The sequence below is a fragment of the Uloborus diversus genome, chromosome 8 (genome assembly GCF_026930045.1).
Source record: "Uloborus diversus isolate 005 chromosome 8, Udiv.v.3.1, whole genome shotgun sequence".
NCBI lineage: Eukaryota > Metazoa > Arthropoda > Arachnida > Araneae > Uloboridae > Uloborus > Uloborus diversus.
The window spans coordinates 13,572,468-13,599,662 of NC_072738.1; the positions used below are offsets into that span (position 1 = coordinate 13,572,468).

Sequence of the window (27,195 nt, forward strand, 5' to 3'; positions counted from 1 at the left end):
GTCTTATCAGGCTCATTCATTTCTCAAAAGATCAAAGGCGCCGACTTGCCCGCAAGAGTGCGCTATAGTATAACCGGGCGATCCTTTGTTTACATTAGTTAACGTATTATTTCTGCTGTTAAAAGGGGCGTTTTTTTTTCTATCTTTAACGTAAAATTTCATTGATATGGTTAACCGATGAGTAGTACAGGGCGAATTGATGCCGGAACGGCGTATCAGTTTTGTTTTTCAGGGGAATTTTCTTTTTCTTTTCCGGTAAAGCTGATCCCAACTCAATATTCAACTATTTCTTATTGGCTTTCGCTTCTGGCAAAATATACGGATTCATCCCTGAAGCTTATGTCTTATTTAAAATTAAATTAAATAAATACTATTTGTATTTTTTTTTTTTTTTTTTTTTGATTACGCAGGGCCTGATTACCGGAAAGGCATCCTAGGCCTGGGCCTGGGGCTCCCTCTTCTTTAGGGGCCCAAATGTTTTTAAAAACTTATGCATCGCAATGAAAAATCATGTATTTTTGTGAAAATAATCAAATTCCTCTTTTGGATAAATGTTAAGCATTATTTTAACATAATTTTGCTTTGACCTGAAATGGATGAATACAAGGGCGCCTTCAAAACTTTGTGAGCCTTGGGCCTCACGTTTAGTTAGTCGGGGCCTGGGATTACGTCTAAAATTTTTGAGACATTTAATGTGAGTTAATATCGAGAACGGTTTAAACATTACTCTTCTAGGAAGGAATCCTTGCTGTTTATAAATTATATTGTCTTTTACTGCATATTTAAAAGAGGTACTTAATGGCACAATCGCCAAGATTTTAACAATAATCATTTTATTTCACAATATCAGTATGAGTGCAATACATATTTTGTCTTTGGATATTATTTCGTTTTAGGCATGTCACTTGACTTGGTGAGTTTTCTCTCTACATTGGCGAAAAATGAAAAAAATTACACTTACATCATCGTCGGCGAAATTTAAAAAGTAAATCTTGCATCGTCATTCCCATCTTATGATTGCTCCTTTTTCTAATTTTAAAAATTTACACACTTTCAATTTCTATTTATGACTCTGTTAACTTATTCAGCTGATTATGTCACATAACGATGGAGAACTTAAACTGATTTGGCGAAATATTTTAACGAGATTTCTGATGTTATTTTAAAAACTCGTTTTTTATTTGGCGAATTATTTTACTTCGTTTTGATTAAAAATCCAAGAAAAAGACAAAATAGCATATAGTTTCGACAAATAAATAAATTAGATCATCAAAAAGCATTCAAAGTTTTATTACATAATCCTTCCATTAAATGAAACAAGACCCGAAACGATATTAAAAGTAACGACATTTCAGTAAAATGTAGAATAATCCGCTAAACAGTTTGACAATAAAAAAAGCATTTTATTGAAACCAAAAAACCAAATACGGGGGCAACAAATAAAATGAAAAATAATCGCCAAGGTTTGAAATGCATCGTGACGCACATATACATATGTAATCCTTTGGCGTCACATAATTTGACAGCATTATATTTCTTGCCATTTAATATTCACATTAAAATCATGGGGGAATTATCTTCTCGCGGAACATGTGAAATTGGCGAAAACTTTTTCTATTGCTAAAATTGCTGCCGCCAATGTTTGTTCTTCTGATACTTTGTTGGAACTTCTACTGTTTTTTAATTAAGTGATACATTTATTTGGCGAATCATTTTGCACTTTAATTGATCTTTGTTTGGATTACAGAAACGTTGTTGCTTCCTAATAATGTTTAGTTTTGATTTGGCGGATTACTAAATATCTTAATTTAATTTTCCAATAAATATTCTTTTCTTTTTTTTTTAATTTGATCTTTAACAAATAATTTATAAGTTGGTGGAACTTTTCATGTTTTTTTGGGGCATAATTAATTTATGTGGCGAATTTTCTCCCCTTCGAATTTCCTCACAATGCGTAAAAATTTGAATACCGTTTATCTTTTTAACAGATTTGTTTTTATTTTTTTAACTGTTATTATTACTTTTATTTATTTTTTCCACAAGCAAAAGTTTTGTTCTAAAAAAAACTAGAATGAATTTGTATTATTATTTTTTTAAAGTCTGGAATGTAGGTTTACAAAAATCTTAAAATGAAAAGCTGCCATCTTTTCCTTTTTTTGAAATTTTTATTAACATGTTTTTCCTGGTGAACTAATTCATTATTGTTTCAATGTACTTTTAAATGATTTAAATTTCTTGTTCTTTAGCATACAACGTACTCCTTAGTGATATAAATTGTAATGTATAATGATCGATACTAACGATCAGTTAAATGGCAAAATTTTTATTTGATATTGTTTTCTACATAATTTTCTTAAAAACAATTGTATCTCTATGCATTTTTTGTGCATTTTATTAGTTCTTATTGTGAAAATAAATCAAATTGAGCTATTCACCATTTTCAGAATAAGTCTTTAAAAATAACTAATTTTGAATTAAACATTAAAGTAAGAAAAAAAAAATATTAAAAGCTTTTTGAATGTTTCCATAAATATAATTATCAACTAAATAAAATATCTGGCGTTGCCTGGGTCAGTAATAATTATGAGAAAAAATCTTAAATATCTTAATAAAATTTTACATATACGGAATTTACATTGATTTAACTAGATGAACGTTCTCCTCAGCTTCTATTCATGTGATTTTGTTTCAAAAAATAATTTTTCTTGAAAACAAAGTTTCATATTTTTTCACTTTTAACCTAAAATAGCTTTTCAAACACTTTTCTTCAGGAAGAAAAAATCTGCTTTTAAATTAACTCAAATCTTTTGAACTCAATTTTGAATACCTATTCTGTTTAAAAAATAAACTTATCTGATGTTTATACGTTAAAAGTTTCCACAAAATCCAACAGATGTCGCTGAAGTCTGACCAGGTTTTTTGTTTGATTAATTGGTTATTATACTAAAACTTTTATTGAAATGACTGAGCCTGATAAGACGCGTATCAAGTGAAGCCTTGGTTTTACTATCAATCTTCTTCCTTATTTCATTTTGCTTCTAGCTGCATCAAATGCTCTCTCAAAACTTGCTCATTACAGAAGGTCTGCTTACAATGATCACAAGCTAGATTTCTTTTTGTTCGATGGGAGAGATGAGCATTTAGACGGGATTTGTAGCGAAATATTTTCTCGCAATAGTCACACGCAAAGGGTTTTTCTCCAGTATGAATGCGAAGGTGAACTTGTAGGCTTGCGTAGGCAGTATATGTCTTTCCGCAGAAGTCACAAGAATATTTTTTTCCTCCATTATGGACTCTAAGGTGTCGTTTCAAATTGGAGTCCTGATTAAATGCTTTTCCACACTGACTACAAGAGTAAGGTTTCTCTCCCGTATGCACTCTTTCATGTTTTTTTAAATTTCCAGAAGATTTGAATGTTTTTGGACATTGGCCACAAGAAAAAGGCTTCACACCAGAATGAACTTTTAAATGTTTCTCCAAGGCGTCTTTTTGACTACATTTCTTTCCACAATGACTACAAACAAATAGACCTGTCCCCATGCTCAAGTGTTCGTCCAAAGTCTGTTTGTTACAAAAAAATTTTGAGCAGCATTTACAAAAATATTGCTTTTCTTCAGTGTAAATACTTATGTGAAGTACCAAGCTCTGATTTTCAGAACATGTCTTTCCAGGTATCTCACAAGAATAGGTTTTTTTCCCCAGAATGCATTCTCTCACGCTGTGTTAAATCTAAGGAAGAAATGAATGTCTTATTACAATAGTCACAAGCAAAAGTTTTTACATCAGTATGTCAAGGTCAAGATTCACGGTTGCCACTCACCACGTGGCGACCTAGTTTTAAAAAGTAGCGATCCAAAAACTTCTTCAGTCGCCCCCCCCCCCCCTTATAGATCCAAGAAAATATTCCTGAGGTGAACTAGAATTATGAACCAATTCAACCGAGGAGAAGAACATTTATTACTCTGGAAGCATAAACCTGAGGAAAATCACTGAGGGGGAGGGTGGATCGGGGAAAATCGTTATTTGAGTGGAAAGGCTTTTCTACTACGTGTAAAACAGAGACGCCATATTTGGTCATTCACAAGATAGAAGTAAACGAGACGCTTAAGTTTCCAAAGACAAAGCAGTATTGGATGTTTTGTTTAGCTGAAAACTCATGAAGAAAATTTAAAATGTGCTGAAAATTGCTTTTTTTGGGGGGGGGGGGGGGGATTGTTTTAAACAATTTTATTGAGAAATGAAAAGTTTTACATCTAAAACTTATCTTTACTGCCTTGAACTTCATTGCAAATGTGCTAAAAACTTTTCAACTAACACAGGGATTCAAGTGAAACACGGCCGATCGCAATGCACCGATGCGATCGCTATTTCCCCAATTTGAATTCAAGTGTAACATTGCGATTGTCTTCAGTCTCGATTCCCTCGCAAAATTTACAATTGCTCTCGAGCTCTCACAAGTCTGGAAAATCCCTCGCAATGCAGAAAAACATCAATGGACAGTATTCACCTGATGTCACTGCGGGTAAAAACCCTCACTGCAGTGCATTGTGGGAACTGTAGCAGACGAAAATCCAGCACTACAGCGTATTCACCAAATTCCAAGCCACGCTTACTCTTTTGAACACTAGGTGGCAGGGCTGCACGGGGTCACTCAAAACTTCCGGCGGAAGTCTTATTTGTATTGCTTCTTACGACGAATTGCTCTGTTTACGTATCTGTAATTTGATTTAATTTTTTAAATTAATCATGAATTTCAAAGGCGCAAAATTTTCGTAAAAAGAGGGGATGTTGTTCTGCTTTCGGGTACAGCATGAGGACAGGAGCAAATAAGATGTCAGAAATAAAGATGTTCAAATTTCTAAAGGTCCTGATCGTCGAATCAAAGCCAATGCTTTAAAGCGAAAGGATTGAATCTTAATGAATATTATGTAGTAAACACACTTTGTGCGAGGTATTTACGAGCTGGAAACATTCACCTTAATTTCATCAGCTTTGTATTTTTACTGTAATGTGTGAAGATCTATATTGATCTATATTAAATTGATTATTAGAAAAACTCAACCTGAACAATTTTTTATTTGCTTCCTGCAAAGCTGAAAGTTTCCAGTGTTTTGACGGGTTTCAAACAGTTTGATTTGTGTGATTAAAATAAAGAACCACCATTCATTACCTCATGAGAAAAAAACTTCCCATAGTTCGAACTACCAATAACTCGAACCATTTAGCCCGTCTCTTGGGACTTCGAGTTATTGACGGTACTTTAATATTAGGCGCTCTAATTGTAAACAAATTTAGATATTCGACAATCGGTAAACAAACACATTAATTAAAGTTATAGTATAGTATCATAGTACAGCTATTGGTATTACATTCAAAGCAATTTTAACGCAGGAGAAAGCACTCGGAGATTAAATTTAAATTTTGTTATCTTTCAATTTTTTTATGCCTATCAATCTTGCTACAGAAGCAAGTTGATTAAACAACAAAAAAAAAAGTGATGAACAAATATGTAATAAAATATATTAAATATCACACCTGAAAATTAGGTAGCAACTGTAATAAGTGTGTGTGAACTGAAAAGCTACAACAGGAGAATTGATTGAATATGACACCAAAACTCCCTGTCATAGCCATTCTGTGTGAACACAGTGCAGAAAAGCTTTCATCTTTGAAAAAATAGCTTCAACTTAAGAATAGGAATTACAAATTCACAACGTACTTGCAACCCAGTAGATTTGTGATTCTTGAAAGCAGACTTTGTATCAACTTTATTTCTGTTTAGGAGGTATTCATAAATGCTTATCATTGAAATCGCGGTAATGATCGACAAACGAAGACTCGTTTTTTCTTTTTCTTTTTTTTTTCTTATTTCTGTATTTAAAGGATCAGGAAGATCAGATCCGTTGATCGAAAATTTTTGAGACTAGCAAAGCCTATTATACTCATTTCATGCATTAAAATAAGCAAAAGACATGATTCTACCTAGAACTGAAAGAAAACAAAATTGCCTGTGAACACTGTAAACATCAATTATTAGCAATAGATTCGCCATCCATCTACTAAAGGATCGGTAAGGTCACAGCCATTGAAAGATAATTTTTAACAATAACTAAGTTTGTCTTTCTCATTTAATGCATTGAAATACGCAGAAGACATTATTCTGCTTTTTTTTAAAGAAGCACAACAAAATCGCTTTCGCTATGAACACCTATCTCTAGCAATGGAGATTGGCGCTTAACCGGAAATAAGACTCGCTACTTCCGGTCTACGTCAGTGGTTTGTTTGTTTATTTAGGATATTTGGTGAATAATAACACTTGCTTTTGTGTGGCTTATAAACTCTTCTTTCTAATTAAAAATGGGAGATTTTTTTACGTTTTTAACTAAGATACGCTGTAAAAGAATGATGAACGATTCATTTGATACGAAATACTTTCTTTATTATCGTATTTTCATGGGTTTAAGCCTCTTTGGTTCCTTATCACAAACATGGTGAAAACTCGAATTCTCTTTTTTATTTTCTCCGTTTCTCGGCATTTTCCATGCATTCGTAAGTCTTTTTAAGCTCTAAACATGTTCATTATGCGCATTAAGTCCAGTAATCCTTAAATAAAACGAGTTTTTTTAGCACTACTGACACTGCGTGATTGGTCAGCAGACGAACAGGTGATGGGACCGTTGCCAAACCATGAATAAGGTCCATGGCGTCTGTTTTGAATGCAAAGTAGTTGATTTTAGAATGAATGGAATGTTATTGTTGAAAATTTTCAATTCTAAATTGGCAACTCAATGCAAGACTCGTTTTTTGTTTATCGTAGCATTTTTGCAGTAGCCTTCATTTTAAATTGGAAGTATAATTGGTTTTATTTACTTAAAATATGCGATACTTCTTCAATTTATCATTTTTTTTCATCCACAAATGCAGTACTTATTTTAATCATGACTTAATACTTGATGGCATAATATTCTGCATAGTCATTATACTACTTCGTCGTTTTGAAGAAATCAACGGAATTTTTTTCCGGCTGAACAACAGTACAAGTTAAATTACGACTGTGATGAGAAATTATAATTAAATTCTCTTCATTGTTGTAATTTTACTAGTTAGTATTATACTTGTTGAGAAAGAAAATGAAAAGGGACTGTTGTAAGTGAGTAAATTTGTTTAACGTTCACTATCTTACTAATATAAAATCTCAATTCTAGGCTAGTATTTTTTAATTATTTGCTAAAATTGCATTTACTTGCGTATTATGGTACAATAACAAAATGCATCAAACTTAGCTACATGACCTCCGACATAAGTTCCTACTATGACATGCATTGTACTCCCATTAAAAGTTAAACTGTGAAAGTCTGAAATCTGGTAAATGTCGACACTAGTCAGTGCATATCAACATACACATACCAAAGGCATCAGTGATATACTTAATATTTCTGGTGAATCGCCAGTAAAGGTCGACATTCTTTACTTTTGGTGTTTTACAGTAACGTATATGTACTGCATACACATGATTTTAAAAAAGTAATTGGCAGAAACATTTCGCTGTAAATAAATGAAAAAAATAAATAAAAAAAAATTAATTTGAATTCTGAAATCTTGAATTCAAATTATGTTTTTCGCAATCACAAACCGAGACAGGACCCTACTCATTGGAGTTATTGTTTCTAGAAACAGTTCCTATCCCCCCCCCCCCAGCCTGCCTCTGCTCCTGGGCGGTTACGTGTGCATAGTTGTGTGTGTAAGTGTGTAGGCTTGTGTGTGTGCGTAGACCTGTGTGTATGCATGTAGGCGTGTGTGTGTGCATGTGTGTGAGTGTGTGAGCGTGCGTGTGTGTAGGACATGGACGCCTCTGATCAGGAGAAGCGGATAGCTCTCCTGATCTGCAGCCGTGCCACGCCGCCTGCAGAGGACGGTGGGCGGTGGTGCTGCAGAGGCTTTTGATCCAAGCTGAAAAAGGCACGGAACATCAAAAACGGTCAAATGAGAACAATAAGCAATTTTGTGATTGCTCAAAAAAAGATAATTAATTTGAATTCTGAAATTTTGAATTCAAATTATGTTTTTCGCAATCACGAGTTGCGACAGGACCCTACTCATTGGGGGCTATTGTTTCTAGAAACAGCTCCTGTCCCCCCAAGCCTACCCCTCCTCCTAGGCGGTTACCTGTGTATAGTTGTGTGTGTGCAGGTATGTGTAGGCGTATGTGCATGTATAGGCTTGTATGTGTGCGTAAACCTGTGTGTATGAGTGTATAGTGTTCACTCTAGAAAAAAAAAGGGCAGGGTGCTGGTCTTTGAAAGGGGCACTATTTATTATGAAAAGGGCACTATTTCAACGTGGTCTTCCCCCATCCAAGACCAATGACGCACCTCTCAAAAAGTACTGAGCCCCCCCCCCCCCCAAAAAAAAAACAAAGAAAAATAACATCTTAAAACACCTTGCGAAAATTTCATCCATTCCTCTGTACCATGAGCACACACTCCCTCAGGGGCATGCACAGTGGGGAGGGGGAGAAGGGACACCTGTTGGTCGGGGCCTGATCCTCAAGGGGGTCCAATATTTTTTAAACGGGGTGAAATATCGAGGCAAACATGGAGGGGGACACGGAAAAGTCATTTGTGATGGGCCCCAAAATTTCTGTGCACACCCCTGCCCCCCCCCCCTCCTGATCGCCACCATTGACTTCAGTATTGAATATCATTCCTTCCAGAAAATGCACTTGTCTTTAGGGTTAGATTGAACCCCCCCCCCCCTCTCCCCAAATGCCAACTAAGCATTATCCAAACTCCGTAGGAACATTTAGCTAATGCTGAATCATTGCTTTGGGTGTGTTTCAACACTTTTCAGGCCATAATTATGACTACTTTTCCTATAAGAATAAAAAATTCTAGACACTTCAAAGTCCTTTGAATTTCAATGTAAAATGAACAGTATTTAATTTCGGATCCCCCCTTCCTATCTAAAAATTGCCTAGTAATCTGCATTATGCCATTAAGTATTTTAGTAGACATCAAAATCATGATGAATGTAAATTTAACTTTTTTAAAAATACTATACTTCAAACTGAATAATTATTAAAATACTGTGTGCAGTGCTTCAAAAATACAGTCGTAGCAAGGTGCAAAACAAAAAAGGCTTTATTTGAATGCCTAGTGTTAGACTTGACACAACTTCCTGACACAAATGTATTTGCAGATGTATGCGCTACCCAACCAGCTGGGCCAGTCCAAGATTTTAATTTCACTGATAATTTTTATGAAAATTTAATACATCAGCATTTTATTTTTGTGATTTTTTTTAAAGCAATATTATAGTTTTTTCCATATAAAAAAAAGAAACGGTGAAAGATCATTAGTTGGAAAAAGCAATAGTATGTCCATTTCAAACGTTCTTTTTTTTGGGGGGGGGGGGGCTAAAAATTCAAGATAACAGAAAAATACCCTTGTATTTCGGTTCAGTAGGCTTTGTACTGTGTACTACTTAGAAAACAATTAGAAAGTTCACCAATCAGAAACAGATGCGAAAAGATTGCTTCACAATCACTAGCAATGCGCCAAAATTAACTAAGCCTAATTTCCACGTGCAAACGAAAAACGGACACAAAGGGCTGAAACGCTAAGAAAATGGCCTATTCATACGATGTTTATTGCTCAATTCAACATTCTACTTCAAAAATATTTTCATTTTGGTGAAGGTGCCGTTTTTGTTACATTATTTTCGTTAATCTTCCGATTTTGCAAGTGCGATTTCGGGGAAGGGATAGTTCTAAATGGGGTAAAATCGACCTGTATTGGACCTTAAATTGTTAACTAGAACAGTAAATTAGTTTTGAAACGATAAATTCGCAAACTTTATTTCATTTTTTCCCCTTTTTTTCAGAATTTTCGCGGTTAATTCAACGGCTTTCGCGGGTCACGTTTGGCCCGCGGTCCATAGTTTGTGCATTCCTTAGACTCTAAGGAATTCAAGCACTATGTTAGCTTTCAAAACTTTATCAATCACTTCAAAATAAATGCTTTTTCCAAACCCTTTACAAGGATTATCAAGAGCATACGAACCCTCCGCTTCTGTTCTCTTTTGCAGGAAAAAAGAAAAAGAACAGCCTGAAATATTTCAGTAAACTTCATATTTTTTTTGGCCGCCATCATCGTCAAGAACCGTGTATTTTCAAATCAAGAACCGTTTGCGTTTGCACTCGAACTTTTCGGATAAGAAATGGAGCAGTTCATCAGCATCTGTTCTTGTCTGACAAGTAGTACCCCCTTCCACTTTTCCTGGAACTGACACCCCCCTGGTTCTACAGATGAAAATAATATAAAAAGACTACCTACCACTCTCTCTCTCTCATTGTTGATTCTCAGAAACTCAAGGATGGGGAGGAATTAAACAATAATCTCCCCCCTCCCCCGCCATCGCGGATGACCGAACACCTTCCCTTATCCTTTCAAACCCATCCTCAGTAGAAGGAAGAAATCTATCTTTTGTTTCCAACTGATAAGTCTGTTAGAATTCCGAGAATCTCATCCCCTCTTTGCCTAGGTGTTTGCATCTCCTTTTATTCATGGAGCCGTTTTCAGGGTGAAATTCTGGGGACAATGGCAAGACATGAGCGTTTTTGCAGACGATCACTGGACTAATAAAATTGCCCCGATATCGCTGCGGGTCCAAACGATGCTTGAGGCATATTTTTAAAAACACAGGGCGCATTGTTATTTTTGAAAAGGGCGGGGCGCATTTTGCGATCTAAAAGAAGGGCAGGGCGCATTCTGCCGATATGGAAAAGGGCAGGGCGCTGCGCCCTTCAAAAACGGCCTAGCGGGAACACTATGAGTGTAGACGTGTGTGTGTGTAAAGGCTTGTGTGTACGAGCGTGTGTGTGTAGGACATGGACGCCCCTGACCTGGAAAAACGGATTCTAGGGGGCAGTGCTCAGAGCCGCACCTGCACAGGCCGGTGGTGCTGGTGTCCCTGGTCTAAGCTGAAAAAGGAACCACAACATCAAGGACGGTCAAATGAAAGCAATAAGCAATCGTGATTGCTCAATAAACGATCCAAATCCCAAAATTGTTTTTTTTCCAAGGAGGAAAAAAATAATGGCAGTACTTCACAAAGGTGCATATACAAAACGTAGTCAGACAAGGGGGGCAAATTTCGAATTCAGTTGTTTAATACTGGTTTGGGAGGGGGTGATAGTGAAAAGCGAGCAGTGCCAGATGTTTAATTTTTCTGTTATTTTTATATTTCTGTGGCAAATGTTGAAACTGATGCCCTCACTAGTGATGGGCATTATCGAGACCTTTTGATAATCAAGATCTTTCCAAATCGAGAACTTGAGCGATTGATAATCCAGATCTTTTAAAACCGAGAACTCCAGCTGAGTCAGTAACCAAGAATTCGTGTTCTCGAGTAATTCGATTATGCCTATCACTAGTCCTTACCCATCTACCTTCAAGGTTTTACATCAAGTTTGAACAAATTTGAAGAAAATAATTATGGTGAATTTTGCCTTTTTCAGAAGTTGCCGCCTGTAGCAAGGGCTTGCTCCCATATGTAGTACAGTCCAACTCACTAAAAACAAGCGTAATGAGACTGCAGCATTTGCTTGTTATATATAACAGAGTGCTTGTAAAAAAAGAGTTTGTGGAAAAAATCATGAAAATTTATACATACTGAGTTATTTTTATATTTCAATATAACACCAAAGTTAGCTATTTGCTTTGAACTGTCTTATTTCTCTCTTTCTTGTTATTTTTTCAAGGATTTCGTGGTATGAAAAACATCGCCAATGGCATCTGCGGCTTAAAATAGTTCGAATTTTTTCTGCACTTTAGAAACTATTGAATACTGTAAGCCCCGCTTAATCGAGTAACGGATAAACGAATAACCCATTTATACGAATAAAACCTCCTGGAACCGAATATTTCCCCATAGATGCAATGCTAAAGATCCCCGCTTAATCGAATAATTTCCCTGGATAATCGAAAAATATTAATCAGCTTTCACAAACAATTTTGATGAGAAACATTTTGAATTCATTAGAAAAAAATTAAGTAAGAACACTTATTGTTTGCGTTCGACGAACCTCACCGGTCGACCGGTGAGTAACAGGTTACTAACTGCAGCATTCTATCATCTTTCGGTTACCATTTTAACAGGGTTTCCGCTACGGTCGCATTTTTCGCACAATGCGAAAACACTATCTGAATTGCTAAAATAAAGCAATGCATTTTCGCTTTTGTGCTCAGAGAGGAATTCATCCTAAGAGGAAACATGCATGGCGATAATCAATTTAATCTTTATTAAATCTTAGCTAAGATGTTTAAACTACTATAAAGTTCAATAACTATTAGTTTTATCCAGCATTATGTCCCCCATATAACTACTTTATTAGGAGGAGGGGACTGCAATGTTCTAAACACCAATTGTGTTTTCTTTTTTTATTTTATGTTTTAAAAAAATAGCTGCTGTACTTATTTCTTCAAAGATGTCACAGATGAAATATGAATTTTATTTTCAACTGGGGATGAAACACACTGAGGCATATATAAATATATGAGAATGTGTAACATCTTAGCATTTTGCTAAAATTTTCCCCTCAATTTTAGCGTTTATGCTAAAGAACTTTTGAACCCAGCTTAAACCCTGCATTTTAAGCTGTTGATTGGTTGATTAAAGCACGTGATCGGTTAACTGGTTGAGCTGGTCGCAAGCAAGCATTGAGTTAAACTATAAAGTAATATTTATTTCCAACTGTCTTTACATTTAAAAAAATAGCCCAGTTGATAACCTGATTAAATAACACAAATAAATACTGTACGCAATTTAGACAGGGCTCCCAACACATTTTAGCTTCAGAAAAGGGTAAAAGAGGACCATTTTCAATCAAAAAGGGGACTAAAGAGGACCAGTTAGGATCAAAAAGAGGACCTTGGGGGGACCACTCATAGTTAAACCCAGGGAAGCACCAAAAAGCAAATTAGTTGCCAGTTGCTAAATTCGTGAAGATAATTCGTTAATTAACTATAATAATGATACAGTTCCTTTATCACCTGTGAAACTGATCTTTTTATCCATTGAATAATATTATTTACACAAATATTTGGATGGGGGGGGGGGCACTTAGTTCAGCACTTAAGTATAATTATTTAGTTAAAAATTATTTTTATGTTTTTCTGTCTTGTAATACTTCTTAATAGCGTTATATCCCTTCTCAACCGATATTAATCTATCATACACCAAACAAAAAACGTTATTCTCTTGTTTTTCCCAGTCTCTAATTTTGTTCCCATCTTCATCAGTTTCATCTAACCATTTGCTGAGAAATTTGCACTTCTCCATGACTCACACTGAAACCTAAAAAATATTGTTGTGATTTTCAACAAAGCTACAACTGAGTTTATAATAAAATTATTTTATATTTGAATTTTAAATTTAACCTCTTATCACAGGGTTCATACAATTTAGGGAGAAAAAAATATAAGCACTTTTCCAAGAGAAAAAAAAATATTTTTCAAGGTGCTACCCTAAATTCGCACTATAAATATTGCATGCAGATTTCATTTAATGCGAACATATAAATAACAGGAAGTACAGTAGAACCTCTCAATAAGGGACACTAAAGGGACCGGACAACTTGTCCCTTAAATAGAGGTGTCCCTTCTTCGGAGGTAGATGAAGTAATGAATGTTGAACTCAGTATAATTTCTTAGTAACACTCGAGATTAATTATTGAAAATGTATCATATTTGTTAAATAAAACTCTGATTTCAAACTGGAAAAAAAAAATTTAAATTTATCAAACATTTTGTTGCATCAAAGTTTTGTAACTGATTTTTCATTAATTGCAATTTTTAATTAATGTGTTATACGGATTTGTTTGATGTCATGTACTTTGCAATGCAAAAGACATTGTGATCATATTTCAAGTTTTCTATAGCAAGCTTGTCATGGGGGTATCTGTCGAGGCTGAACCCATATAAAGAAATTGATGAAATAGAAAAGCATGAATGTTGGTCTCAGCAAAAGTTTTGGAACACATATTTGTTTATTTGCATGTTAATGGGAAGGCAAACTTTTGCCATTTAATTTTTGGACAAAAAGTAAACCTTGAATACCAATATTTTCAATATTTCTTATGCATTTATGCAGAATTTTTTTGTATTTTTTCTCTGTGACTGTCCCTTAATGAGAGGTAAATACATAGAGGTCCCTATTCAAAGGGACTGGGACCAGAAAAAGTGTCCCAATAGAGGTGTCCCTTATTCATGTGTCCTTTAAAGGAGGTATTACTGTATTATAAAAAGTATAGGAAAACAAACTGATTTTTCTACAAGAGACACTTTGATAAAAGATCTACTGTATTGAATGTTTTCCTAAAAATGTCTGAAATGCTTAATCACAAAGAGAAGCAGATCACATGAGGCTTAGTTCAATTCATATTCAAAGTATATTTTCAAGAATCATAAAGCTTGGATTAAAAAAAGAAAAAAATCCATGATTGCAAGGTCATGAGTGCTTTGAACTTTTATGGGGGGGGGGGACTACTTCCCCTCTTAGCATGACAATGAAATGATGTACATAAATTCAACTTTATAAATTTTATAATTCAACTTTGTTTCAAATACAAACACTAAGTTAAAATGTTATGCACTCAATTGTTTACATTTAATACCCCCCCCCCCCCCCCTATGTAAAAAAACAGTAATAACCGAAAATAATATAATAATAATTAAAACTAAATTTGCAAAACTAGAAATTTGAATTAAAAACAAAAAAAATATTAAATTAATTTTTTAGGTATTTAAATAAAAAATAAAACAAGTTAATCTAATGTAGCATGTCAAGACAACTTCAAACTGCCAAAAATATTAAAATATTTATTAGATGCAAAACGATTGAAAGCTCAGATAAGCAAATTTTCACGAACCAAGTTCAATTTTGGCATGATTCCCATAAAATAAATTTAATTATTTTCTACTAAATTAAACATAAAACATGCTAATCTAAGGTAGCATTTGGGAAAAAAAAAAAACATTCGATTGGGCAAAATATTTAAATATTTTCATGATGCAAAAAGATTGAAATTTCAAACACTAAAAGTCATTTTCCGCTAAGTCCGAGTAAGTTCAATGTCGCCATGGTCTCCAAAATAATTACTTCGTTAATTATTGAAATTAAACGAAAAATAAGCGGATCTAAAGTAGTATATGTCAAAATAACTTCCTACTGTCATAAACATCAAAATGTTTATAAGATGCATATGGATTGAAATTTCAAACGCGAGAAGCAGTTTTCCGCGAAGTCCGAGTAAGTTCAATGTTGTCATGATTTCCATACTAATTCCTTCGTTAATTATGAAAAATTAAACGAAAAATAGGCTAATCTAAAGTAGTATATGTCAAAATAACTTCCTACTGTCAAAAACATCAAAATATTTATAAGATGCAAAAGGATTGTAATTTCAAACGCGAGAAGCAGTTTTCAGCGAAGTCCGAGCAAGTTCAATGTTGTCATTGTTTCCAAACTAATTCCTTCCTTAATTATTGAAATTAAAAGAAAAATAAGCTAAAGCAAAGCATGCCAAATAAGCATGCCAAAATAATTTCCGATTGTAAAAAACGTCAAGATATTTACAAGATGCAAAAGGATTGAAACCTCAAGCATGAAAGCAATTTTTTGCGATACTGCATGTTCAGAAAATTGCACTGATGAAATATTTTTAAAAGAATTACAAGCAATCTAAAGTATGCTTTAAATTGCTTGTAATGATTTTTGAATGAATTCAAGCAATAAAAAACTTTTCATACTTTTTCAAGCACTTGGAAAATAACTCTTTTTTTTTTTTCCAAGAACTTTTCAAGGGCATAAAATTTACGAACTATGCGCCTGAAAAAAAAAAATGGCGCATGCGCCACATTACTTCCGAATTCATTTGCAAAAGGGGTGGTTAGCAGCGTTACTATTAGTCAACTTGCGACAACTCGTAACTCCCAAGGAACCGGCTAAGACGTTCCGAGTTATAGGAAGTTTCCACAACAGTCTCAAGAGCTTGGGATCCAATAAAAACTTTGAGATAAAGGAATATTCGAGCTATCGAGATCTGAGATCGGAAAGTTCATTCGTTATTGCAAACATGAGGCTGAAATTCCGAGGAATATCGGTAGCATCCTGCTCTGATTCGACGTCATAGCTCCTCCCCCAAACCTCTCTTTTTTTTTTATGGACTTCCATGCTGCGGCGGTTGAAGGAGGAGTAATGACGTCAATCTGAAGCGAAATAATGCGGGAAAGTCAGGTTACGGCACCGCGGCCGCGTGTACAGTATCTTTTAACGTAAAGGAAACCTTTTAATATCTGATTCTTAAGTAAAAGCGGACCAATCGGACCAAAATGTTAAAAAGCATTTGGTCTAAGGCGGAACGGTCTAAAGCGGACTTAACCCTAAAAAACGGACTTAGGCGGGAAAAGCGGACCATTTGGGAGCCCTGTTTAGACGATGATAAATTGACAAATATTTAATGTAAGATAAGGTAGAGAAAGAGGGGGAAAAGGGTATCAGAAAGTGTTCCAAAAAGATCTTGAGCGAGCAATCGCCTATTACGGAATTTTTCAAAAAACAATGTTGTTCTGAAAAAAAGTGCCAAAAATAAAGATTTCATAACTGAAGTTGTAAGCTACTTTTTATAATTTTCATATGTACTTGTAATATACTTGTTTATATAAGAAACTATTTTGTTGTTTATTTAGCTTATTTCTAAAACTTAAGAAATAACACTAATTATTTTCCTTAAAAACTTGTTTTTTATTATTATATTTAAGACAAGTTGTAAATTTAAAAAGGTAAATAAAATTTCACCGCTTAATCAAATATTTCTTGGAACCGACAATATTCGATTAAGCTGGTCTGACAGTATGTCCAAGGCTTAAGGTTTAGAGCTACAATATCCTCGGAAGTATATCTTGGAAATGATTTAACATTCGTTTCAACAAATATAATTTCTAAATCCTCCTAAACTCCGCGAATTTTTTAAAAAAAGGCTGTGTCTTCACTTTTTCTCAGGATTTATGTCTTTTTTTTTTTTTTAATTCAAAATGTTAATGAAATTTTTCGAGAAATAGAATAATGTTTTCTGCAGTGGAAATTGTCTGAAATTTTATGAATGACAAAAATATTGCTCACTTGAAGCGGGGTTTGCTCGATAAGGCGAGTTACGTTCTTATAGGCTTAACATTGTACCAGCCAACGCTTTTTGATTCCCTCGCTAAATCCAAGTTCTCGTTAAAACAGGGCTCGTTATAAGCAAATTCGACTGTATTAACCAGATACACTACAAGAAACGGTTCCGTAGGTAATTGAGACCTTTTAGTAAATAGACAAGTGCTCGAACAAGACGTGCACAAACAACTTCTGCCGTAGCCTCTGATAGGATGGAAACAGCATTGCATCCTCGTTGGCTATGTTTTTGCCCATTTACTTCAAAATTCGCACAGTCGGTTTGTTGCAGCTGAGTTTTGCATCTAGTTATATTACAACATGCGTCCTTCGCCCTGGATCCGGCACTTGATGTACGAGAGAATAACCTGCAATGGTACCAGACAGTCCGGTTATCACATCCAAAGTCTGCAGTTTTGTTCTTATTAGAACTCATCAGTCTGGAATAGTGTGAACAACCGAGCTGGAGACAGATATCAACTCATTGGAGCTGAGAGCGCCAACAAACTGGTAGACAAAGTAAATTTATCTCACCAGTGAGTGTCCGCAGCATGGTGCGGTTCGACTTGTGGCGGGTTATACAGCATGTAGCTCTGTAATACTACATGAAGTACATGGCTGGTTTTAAGGCTAATGTATGCCTTTTACGTGCGGCAGTGATGTGAAAATTGTATTACAGCCATGCATTTGAATTTTTAAATCTCAGACTTGTTTACGCAGGGCCAATGAGAGACCATGTCAGCCTAGTCGAAAACTAGGGGTCACAGCTCAGAGTTTTATGAGGAGAGTGGGTGCTGGGGACCAAACTAACAACAGGTTTTCCTTGGCTCTCAGCTCTCTGCCTTTACCCCAAAAGCAAACCAATTCTCACTACTACTCCGTATCCCTTACACAGCTACAGTCTAGAGGGAAAATGATTCCAAATTCTAGAATTTCAAAGCTTCCAACTCGTATCTTCTAACCTAAAATTGGCCTGACACTGCAACCCCGGTTATAAGTAAACCTTCACCTTCTCGTTATGCTACAATGCCCAAAAACATCTCTTGTGTATCCATTTCCAGGGCTAGCAGGCACCTTGTGAGCCAGCTTCAGAGTTTTTGCCTGGCACATGGCGGTCCAATGAGAAGGATGAGCAGGGCATCCCCCGCCAGGCGGGAGTGAAGACATGACAGCGAGCCCTAAACTGAGCTTTAACTGCATTAAAATGTATTCTTTTTACTTTTATTCAGTACTAGTGTTACCCACACGGCTTTGCCCATAGTGGAAAATTAAAAGGTCTTTTGGTTCGCCTGTATATTTAAATAATGTATGGTGAATTTCTCGCCAATTCGCTTGCCCATGTTACAGTTCTGCGTTATGATGATTTCGTAATTTACTATTCCACGTTGTGATAATTTGTTCGGAGAAATTTTCTGAAAATTGGAATAGAAAAAGAACAAAATCGAATTTTTGAAATATCGCTTTGAGGTGCACACCCTCATGCTACAAACTTTGCTAAATTTCATGAAAATCGGCCAAACGGTCTAGGTGCTATGCGAGTCACAGAGATCTAGACAGAGAGACTTTCAGCTTTATTATTAGTAAAGATTTAATTTAAAATACTAACGCATTCCTGTCTTTTTTAAAAAAAGGAAAGAACATGGTCAGTCTCTTCGGACGGCCCTGCCCCTGCTTTCCTACCCTCTGTGCGGCCTTGGTCAGGCCCGGATCTACATACTCGCAGACCCTGCAATGTGTGTGGGAAGGGGGGGGGGGCATGCCACTGAAAGTGCCCCCCGACCTTTAGTGACATAGAAATTTAGTGGGCAGTTAGCCGCCATGCTGATTTTTGGCAGGGGGCCTCAAAATTGATAGATTCGGACCTGGTAATGGCCATACTATGTTCTTTCATTGTTCGTATTACAGTACATGTAGGTGTAATTAGTTTTATAATTTTGTATTTGAATAAAATTTCTTTTTTGAAGCTACACTTATTTCAGGGTAACAAGAAATTAGTTTACATTTTACTGATGAAAAAACAACTGACTTCCTTAATAACAAAGAAGACATACTGCAATCACACCTGTTTAAACAAAATCAAAGAGACCTATTATGATCTAGATGAACTAAAATAAGTAAAATACAGTAAAAATGTGTTTAGTTGAAGTAAAAAGAACTTATCTCTGCACAATGTGTATCATCATTTCAAAACTGGATGTATCTTATCAATGTGATTATTTGTAACTATTCTAGAAATTGGCTCCAACTTTTGAATTTAAACTTGTACATAACCCAAACTATTAACAAAAACTCTCATTTTGCTTCATAAGTAAACATATTTTTACTTACTACTTGTGCAAATGTATTCAACGTAGGGGAACAAACATGCTCAAATCAAACAGATATTACAATAGGCAGTTTAAATTCAAAATTCTCTAAGTATTATTCAATTGTCGTTGTGAGAAAATTATTTGAAAATTTTGATCCTCATCAGATTCATTCTCATCGGATGATTATCAAATCGTAATTTTCCTTTAAACATCATGCGTTTTATTCAAAACAAATACAATATGCATGTGGAACATATAAAGCATTTCTTAAACGGCAACATTTTTTATCCAGTTTGCTTTCTTTTCCAACTGTAGAACTGAAAGTTGAATAAAAATAGCACGGAACATATCCATTACGCGAGCGAACATGAATTCAACATCAAAACAAATATTGCATCATGATTTTAACCATCTCAAACCCAGGGAGCTCAAACCTAATTCTCTCATTGGTTGACATCAGTTAGTCGCTCCAAGTACATGCAATTATCATCGACCAGTAGCTCCTACCCCGACTTCTCACTTGCGATTGTCCAAATTGTTTCACTTGAATTCGACTGCCAACAGCGATTGCAAATCTCGGCGATTGCGATTGTCTTTTTTGCGATTGTGTAGTGTTTCACTTGAATCCGGCCCTAAATTGTAGTTCATGGGATTTTTTCGAAAATTGTTATTATTATATATTTCTCTATATTATACGACTACTTCTTATCAAATTCAAATAGCTTTAAAATCTTAATGGAATCAAGGAAAAAATTTAAGCAATTTCACCATTATTAACAAATTTACAAATCTGGAGAACATACTTTGTTTAAACATTTAAAGAATCGGACTTATAAAAATATTTAACATGCTGCAAGATGTTGTAGCTGAATTTTAAAATCACCTTCTATTTCTATTATGGTAAATTCCATGAAAATGAGACATAGTCATCATTTTTCAAATTTAAACTAAATCAACTGTTTTTTGCTCTAGTTGATAGAAAATAAGTCGAATTTTAAGAATATAACAAAATATGATAAAATAATTGTATAAATAATTATTTAGAACTAATTACTCCAAGACTTACTTTGAAACATAAAATCTGTTATTTTAACCTCTAGTTTCGTGTTCCTTGATACATATAAATAAAACATATATTTTTTTAACAAGCATATTTGCTTGAAAGATTGGTTAATTTTCTTCTCAGAAATACCTAAATTTTAACAGGAAACCGTTTAATTATTTTGCTTTCCCCCCCCCCTCCAAACTTAGTATCAGTCTTCATGTTATGTCTGTCACAGAAAATGTAGATATTTTTTTTTTTTTTGTTTTAAACAAAACCTACTTGATAAAAATCATTGACACTTTATTTTCTCTTTCTAAATGCCAAAAGAAACAATTCATAAAAAGATTGAAAAATAAATTTAAGATTTGAGTGAAATATAAAACATTAAACTTTGTCATGTCTGTCACGCCAGCTGTGTCTGTTACAAGAAGTTTTTCAAGCAACTTAGCCTTAATGCTTCGCTTTTAAAGTTATTGTTATTATTATTTAGCTTTGTATTGGTAGTAGCAGTATTTTTTACTACTAAACTGAATAAAAAAGCTTTTGAGAATATATATGTGATAGACAGCAGATGTGACTATGGCCAAGTTACCATTTATGGGACTGTGCCCTAACGGGGACATTTTCACAAATTTTGTTTTAACTGCTTATACACCCGCTTTACTATTAAGACTAGTGGTATCCGCACGGCTTTGCCCGTGATAGAAAAATTGAAAGGTCTTTTGGTTTGCCTGTCTATTTACAAATAATGCATGGCGAATTTTCTCGCCAATTGGCTTGTGCATATGTTAAGGTTCCATGTTATGATAATTTCGTAATTTACTCGTCTATCTTATGATATTTTTTTTCATAAAACTCGAATAGAAAAAGAACCACATCGAATTTTCGAAAAATCGCTTCGAGGTGCACACCCCCATGCTACTTACTAACTTTGTGCCAAATTTCATGAAAATCGGCCGAACAGTCTAGGCGCTATGCGCGTCACAGAGATCCAGACATCCAGACATCCTCTGGACAGAGAGACTTTCAGCTTTATTATTAGTAAAGATAATAACTAGTGGTAGACGCACAGCTTTGCCCGTAATAGAAAAATTGAAAGGTCTTTTGGTTCGCCTGTATGTTTACAAATAATGTATGATGAATTTTCTTGCCAATTGGCTTGTACCCATGTTACGGTTCCACGTTATGATAATTTCGTATCTTGCCAATTGGCTTGTGCCCATGTTATGGTGCGACGTCATGATAATTTCGTAATTTACTCGTCTATCTTATGATATTTTTTTTTCATAAAACTCGAATAGAAAAAGAACCACACCGAATTTTCGAAAAATCGCTTCGAGGTGCACACCTTCACGCTACAAACTAACTTTGTGCCAAATTTCATGAAAATCGGCTGAGCGGTCTAGGCGCTATGCGCATCACAGAGATCCTGACAGACATCCAGACAGACAGAGGGACATTCAGCTTTATTTTTAGTAAAGATAAAGAAAAGAAGGTAAATGATATTGCACCATAAATGAATAGTTATATTTTGAAGCTATGCGAGTTAAACTTAACTGCTTTAGCAATTATATGAGCAAGTTGAATTATTTTTCAAGCTTCGACAAAATATGATTTTTACATATGGAAATAATTTTGATTAGCTACATTAACTGAGCAGCACTTTGAATTGAATTTTTGTTACACTTCTTGGCTATGTACTAGTGCATTATTTGTGCACATTCATCTTCACTTAACTATACTAAGTCAGTTTTCACTTATTTATTTACATATTTAAAAAATCGCAAATACACTCCAAACTTGGGACACAATTCTAATTTTGGGTATAGTTATATATATACTTCAGAGTCTAAATAGTGTACTCGATTCAATTTCAATACTAGCTCAAAAACTACCTCTTGGAAAAAGCAACACATTACAATATGCAATGTGGCTAATGTACAATACAATTCTAGTTTTGGTGGAATAATTATCATTATTTGGGCAGAACCGTTAAATAAAATGCTTAGTACCAACTAAAATAAATGACATGTTTAGATGAAAATCTGAAGATCCTGTTGTTTGGTATGAGATGCAACAATTATTAGCGATTGTTACTACTCTAGTGAACTTCAGCATTTTTTCTTTTTTTTTTTTTTTTTTTCAAGTTTTTAATATTTTTTTTTTTTTTTTTTTTTTTTGTTTATTTTGCCTCTCATATGACATAATACCTCAATATTTGATCATATATAATTTCTAAGTTATAGTGAAACAAAAGAGTGATATTTAAAGAATAAAAAAATGAATGAATATAAAATTGCACACTCATCATGTCTGTCATGCTGATAAATATTTAATATTATTTTATTAATTAAATTTCTTAATATTTTACTTTCTGCTCCACACATCCAAGTATAACTATGATTCCCAAAAAATTTAGACTTCTCATGTTAAGTACTGTTTAATTTTTTCTTGTCTTTAGTTAAGCCTTGTTTTACGTTTATTTCATTTATCTGTTTCTTTAATGAAGCTGGCCACTATACAGTGTTCGGAAGATTTCAGCGGTACTGTGTGTACAAGTTAATTTTGTTGTTGTTCAGTTTTTAATTTATTATTTAAATAAACATAACTTTCTTAATTAATCTGTGTGATTAATGAACACATGCCAACTAAGAGTAAATGGTAATAACATATGGTCATTCCAAATTTCTATGTCGCAACTTTGTCATGTCTGTCACAGCAGGTTTTAACCCAATTAATTTAAAATATTTGTTCTCGAGTCAAACTTTTTTTGTTTATTATAACTGAGGTCAATATTCACATCACCCCCAAAAAGTAATTTCAAATCATTGAGCTTTTTCTCCTGCTCTTCTAACAATGAAATCTGTACCAATTACGTGTATAAAGGGTTAGAATTGTATTCAAAATTTACTTTAAAACATCATAACTCCTACTGTACGTAACTTGGAAGTTCCAAACAAATACTAGATGCAGAAAAATTTGTTCTTTCAATTGGCACCAATATTTCAAAACAACAAACGCTTAAGACAAATAAATAACTTTGTGCTGAAATATAACGCTGAAACATGTCTGCAATAATCTGCAATTCGTGCTTTTTGACGTTGTTATTTCTCACTTTATGAATGATTGTTTGGTTTGCAGTTAATAACCCCAGTATTTAAAGTTCTACAAGGAGAAGACAAAGCAAGAAACACCTTCAATCAGAGAAAGAACTATCAAAATCAATTCATCTATTTAGATGCAACAAAGCACGTAGTTGCAGACAGATACACAGATGCACATTCCAAACTTATTACCCCCTTCTTTGTTGCATCGGGGGTAACGAATCGACTCTTTAGTTGCGGAAATGATACCTTATAATTTTCATAAGAAATAAAAACTAATTTAAATGGAATTTTAAAGTATTTTATACCTACCTATATTTAGAATTCAAATATGTATTGAAATTAAAGAATGATAAAGATCCATTCAAGATCTGTCAAAAACCTAACGGATACGGACTTTTATTTTCTCCCGGATAGGCTATACAGTAGAACCTGGATAACTCAACACCCCAAAGGAACACGAAAACATGTCGATTTAAGCGGATGTCAACTCACTGAGGTTCCATTATTTTAATTTTAAAAAGCTTTTGCTGCACCAACTTACTAATGTTAACATTCACATTTTGAAAATTAACTCCAGTAAGTAAGTTAGTTTTCTTTTTATAATGAAATCACAATTATTATTTGAATACCTTCTGAGGAATCTTATACATAAAATCTGAGTATCTATCTATCTATGTCCAAGCTTCTTCTCCCGAACGACAGTGAACTGACCATCGAACCAGGTATCGATGGATTCGTCATCTTTCCGTCTTCATGTTTGGCTATTTAATATAATCCTCTGATAATAATTAGCGGAGCTATCAATTAAAATCTATTAATCATGACTCTTAGATTTCAAAATCAAATCCCTATTTTTCGAAGGCTTTTCTCCATTCAAATTATTTTTCAGTGCTTCATCTCAACTTTCCGTCGATTGCTAATTTAACGTTTCATATTGTCTTTGTTTCGTGCGTGATTTTTTGAGGCTTTCCTCAATTCAAATAATTAAGTAATGTTTCTTTCGGGAGTATTCAACCTAAAATACTTTAGGGAATCATAACAAATACAATAAATGAAGCATTTAAGTTTTATTTCACGTCGTAAAGTAAATGAGTGATTTACATGCAATTTATTATTAGTTTGCATAGTACTGATTTAGAATGTGAATTTTCCTGTTTTCGTGTAATATAAACAATCTTGGCAAACACTTCCCACTGATATAAATCTTGGTGAGAAGATTTTGATAATGGGATTGTTTAATTCAAACAAGAGTACTACTCTTAGTCACAGAAATTGATAGAACAAGCAAAAAAAAAAAAAAAACAAGGACCCAGAAAATAATTTTATTTTCCCAACAGTTATTTTTTAATTAATTTTTTAAAATATCCGATTTTTCAAACAAGCCGTGGTCTTTATACGTCACAAATGATGTACTTTGGCGCATCTTTCTATTGGCTTTCATTTTTTAGGTAGCCCGTGCAACGCCGGGCACGCAGCTAGTAAATTCATAATTTTTGAAAAGAGATGAAAAAGCTTCTTGTCAGTCAGGTCTATTAAAGATGAAAAGTTCTGCTCACAACATGTGAGCAGAGCAGTATGTGTAAAACATGTCATGGCACCTTCTTTCTCAAAGGACTTCCATGGATACATTTATCTTACCCTTTCCCAGCCCTTTAAAATTGCACTAACAGTAGTGCGTGTAGTGGCTGACTACCCTGGATAAAAAATGGAATTCTCTAAAAGAGATATCCAAAAAAGTATTGACTGACCGAGAAACCACAGCATAAAATTTTGAGATGAGATCAATATGAAAAAATGTTTGTAGCTAAAATTGGACTAGAATAGCAATTGGATATGGACTGAAAGGGGTTTCAGCAAATGTGTGTCAAGTTAGAGAGGTTTTCGCAAACTGAAACTAGCATTGGGCCAACATACGAAAAATGAATGTCTAGTTACCAGTAGTAGAGTTACCCGCACGTCAAGTTACCAATGTTTCACCGTATGTGGATATGGATATCTGGCACATCACTAGTTGTAACCATGCAAATTGCAAAAAATGAAGAGAACAGGTGTTTTTATCAAAACAATCAGTAAAATTAGATCTGGATTCTCAAGGTTTAACAGCAATAAATGTACTACTTTGTCGGAAAATATTTTTTCTGATTTATGAAATTAAGAATAACTTAATAGAATAATAGTTTTCAGGTAGGTACAAGACAGAATAAACCTACTTATTACTTTTACAAAATAAAAAACCTTATTAATAGGATAAACCTTAGTAATATTACCTTAGGAGAAACCTTATTATATTCTACTAAGCTATTCAGATCAACAAACAGATGGGACACATAAAGGAATTTTGAAAGTAAATATTTATGTCAAACTCTAGAAATGATCTGATTAGTTTCATCATTATAATTATATGGCGTTAAAAATAATACATTCAGCACCAAAATCCAAATCACTGTATATTAGTAAGCTCTAGTAGTCACTGTATTTTAGTAAGTAAGTATTTATGTCAAACTCGAAAAATGTTTTGATTCCCAAAAAGTAGTGAATAAAATGGTGCATTAGAAATTAGAAGAGGTCCAATTATTATTTCTTTAAAATTAAGTCCTACTCCTCCTTTTTCATTAACTTCATCATAAAAAATAGAAACAAATAAATAAATAAAGGCAATTAAAAAATTAAAAAAAGACAGCATAAAAATCCAAATCACTGTACTATAGTAAGCTTCAGTAATCGCTAGTAAGTAAGTAAATATTTATGTCAAACTCGAACACGTTCTGATTCCCAAAAAGTTCACTGAATTATGAATTAAAAGATGTATTAAAAGTGGTCCAATTACTATTTCTTTAAAATTAAATGTCATTCCACCTTTTTTATTAGGTTCATTATTATAACGATGTGGCGGTTAAAAAATAAAATTAAATTGAATTACTTTCGGCAAAAAAAAAAAAAAAATCCAAGCCAACTTATTTTAGAAACATTTAATTTATGAACAAAATCAGCCGGAAAAAGGGTATACAGTAAAATTTAAGACTTACCGTCTTTGCGTTACAACGAATTGAAAATCAGTCTGCACACTTCTACGATACGTCAAACGTTAACGAAAAATATTAGTGCAAGTAGCAAAACACAATAAACATTTGCTCCACATTTTTGTCAGAAAGACAAGAAACTTTCAAATCCAACTATTTACCAGCAGTATTCCTTTCAAAATTTCACAAATAAATAACTGCTCAAAACAAAAAACACGATTACTTTACATTATACTATATTCAACGCGACTATTAGCAAAAATGATTAGAGATATAGGCTCTAAGCTTCTCCTTTTCGATAAAGATAGAGGAAGATAAGAGAGATAGTAGAAATAAAGGAAGTTGATACTGCTCTTGCCCCACTGGTTTTTAAAATTAAATTAAAATCAATAAAAAATTATTAAATCAGTACTTATTAATTAGGATAATTATATTTTTAAAAATAATAATTAATCTTACATAAATAAAATTATATTCATTTGAAGCAAAGGACAAGCTAT

At 33.9% G+C, this 27,195-nt stretch overlaps 1 protein-coding gene across 1 annotated transcript in view; it reads right to left on the minus strand.

The window, feature by feature from the left end:
* The window catches only part of LOC129227701 (midasin-like), a 285,381-nt gene extending 258,509 nt beyond the window's left edge, over positions 1–26,872 (minus strand). Inside the window, exon 1 of the mRNA XM_054862302.1 lies at positions 26,702–26,872. The gene's annotated coding sequence lies outside the window, so the exon portion shown is untranslated. The remainder of the gene's footprint in view (positions 1–26,701) is intronic.
* Positions 26,873–27,195: the final 323 nt, after the last annotated feature.